Below are 2,559 nucleotides of genomic sequence, written 5' to 3'. Positions count from 1 at the left end.
CGTTAAACTTTTAAATATCAGATACATGTAAACAAACTTTCTCATATTGGACTCTTCTCACAAACAACCTGTAAAGTAAAGGGGTTCTCACAGGTTAACATTTGGCAAAATTAAATTAGAATGAAATGAAGGTTATAATACACACCCCTCTTGCTAATCTCCCAAAGATTGCCCTCCCCAATATTCCCCCTCCGCATCTCTCCTCCATTCACTGGCCCTCCTGATACATACTTAAGAGACCCCGTCGAGAGGATCTTTTCCCTATAAAGAGAAGATGCGATCCGACCGCCTTTGAAATGATCCTCAGGATTTATTGCGACAGGCCCTTCAGTCGCACTTCAAAAGGAAGAGTCCTGGTTTGAAAGCCGCTTCTTTTGAAAAAGGGACACAGAAAACCAGGAGCAAAAGCGCGAAGTGGCCAAAGACTCGTACAACCGATAAAGGACAGGAGTAGGAAGAGAGAATCTAAGGATTGTTGATGATCACTACTAAACTCATGCACCGGTAACCTGGTTGTGTAACGGGGTCAATCCGAGCAGGATCTTTGCGCGCCTCCTCGCCCGCACGCTCTGACTTTGGCACGGTTACGCACTGCGCGCCGCGCTTTACGCAAGTGTGGATATCTTGAAGCTCCCGTGCACACATGGCTGCGTTAACCTTATCCAGAGCGGACAATTTCCTGCACAATTTCTTACAGGTACTGCACTTTTGTTTTTAAAATATATATTTTAAATCATGCATCTTCCAATTTCATAGTGATACTTTGGCTCAATTAAATCAACAACTTTTTTTTTCGCAGCATAACATTTGTGGTGCAATTCTTTCTTTCTTTCTTTCTTTCTTTCTTTCTTTCTTTAACCTATCTATCTATCTATCTATCTATCTATCTATCTATCATTTAAAATGTCACAATTTTAAGAACTATACTGAGTTTCAGAGCAGCTATTAAATTAAAAAGTGCAATTCAAGTTGTCTCTTTGGCAAGACTTTGTATTGTATTCAATATATTCACTGTAAAAAAAATTGTAAAATTAGTTCTTTTTTTAATTACTATTCTGGAAATATTTATTAATGTATCGATTTAAAAATGTATTCCAAAATAATAATAAAAGCTAAAAAATAAGGTTGTAATCAAACTTATTTTACAAATTAATTTTTTATAGCGAATAAAATTCTATCTAATTATAAATCAATTTTGTACATATGAATATGACAGTATGAAGTTTCATTTAGTTACAATTATTTGTTTTTTCCTCTCTAGGATCGTACTCCCAGCTCCTCTCCAGAAAGTGGTCCTAACACCCTTTCCTTTTTGGCCACCACATGCAGTCAGGCTTGGCAGGAGGGGTCTCAGCTCCCTTACGAGGGGCCGGTGGCCTCTGCTTCCAGCATGTTTCAGCTCTGGAGCAACGACGTGGCCCCAAACTCCAGCTTGAGCGCTCACCAGATGACCTTCACCGTACCCAAAATGCAGTTCCCTGGCCACATGCAGCCCACCCTGGGCTCGCTCTCCCATCATCACCATCATCACCCACGAGCTCCCCCTCCCCCCTCCAGCCGAGCCTCCGTCAGCCTACTCGTTCGATCTGTCTCCAGTAAAGATGCTCTCCTCTCAGGCGCAGGGGAACGCACCATACTACACACAGCACAATGCTGTGGGTCAGAACTTTCCTAGCTTCCTTCAAAACTCTTCAGGAAGACCTCACCTGCCAGGTGGTCATGTTGAGGATGCCCAGCAGTGGTGGAGTCTACCTCAGAGTAACAGCGCATCCTCCGGGCATCCATTCTCTCTGGGACGCCAGCTGGTTTTGGGCCACCAGCCTCAAATTGCTGCTCTTCTGCAAGGAACCTCAAAAGGTCTGTTGAGCTCAACTCGTCGCTGTCGCAGGTGCAAATGCCCCAACTGTCAGTCCGCGGGAAACGGAGGTGCTGCTCTGGAGTTCGGGAAGAAAAGACTACACATTTGTCATATTCCAGATTGCGGCAAGGTCTACAAAAAAACCTCCCACCTGAAAGCGCATCTGCGCTGGCATGCCGGCGAGCGGCCCTTCATCTGCAACTGGCTCTTCTGTGGAAAGAGCTTCACGCGTTCAGATGAGCTACAGAGGCATCTTCGCACACACACCGGGGAGAAGCGTTTCGGCTGTCAGCAGTGTGGGAAAAGGTTTATGCGGAGCGATCACCTCTCCAAGCATGTGAAGACCCACCAGAGCAGGAAGAGCCGGTCCAGTCAGCCTTCTCACAATGGGACTGATGCACTGCTAAGCAACATTAAGAGAGAGTAAAGGATGCTGAATGCAAAAGAACTCAATATCATATCAGGAATTAAACCAGAGACCCTGTGAGGCCATTTGCGTCATCTAAAAAATGTATACAACAGGTGAAATGGTTAAACAGATATTCCAAAAAGCAATGGGAGCATGGGCCTGTTTCTTTTGAAAACACTGGAGCGAACGCACATGCTGCACCTAAATTTATCTTTGAGACTTTAAAGAGACTTTAGGTCACAGCGGAAGTGATAGAGCTGATATAAGTGACATTTTTTATGGCTCTGGATGC

General features: G+C 44.4%; 1 pseudogene; it reads left to right on the top strand.

Annotated features, from left to right (window-relative positions):
• Window positions 1-431: 431 nt before the first annotated feature.
• On the top strand, window positions 432-2,285 carry LOC107716214 (transcription factor Sp5-like; annotated as a pseudogene).
• The last annotated feature ends 274 nt before the right edge of the window (window positions 2,286-2,559 follow it).

The sequence above is a fragment of the Sinocyclocheilus rhinocerous genome, unplaced genomic scaffold, assembly GCF_001515625.1.
Source record: "Sinocyclocheilus rhinocerous isolate Xijiao unplaced genomic scaffold, SAMN03320098_v1.1 scaffold148, whole genome shotgun sequence".
NCBI classification, from domain to species: Eukaryota; Metazoa; Chordata; class Actinopteri; order Cypriniformes; family Cyprinidae; genus Sinocyclocheilus; species Sinocyclocheilus rhinocerous.
This window is presented reverse-complemented; position numbering and strand designations above follow the sequence as displayed.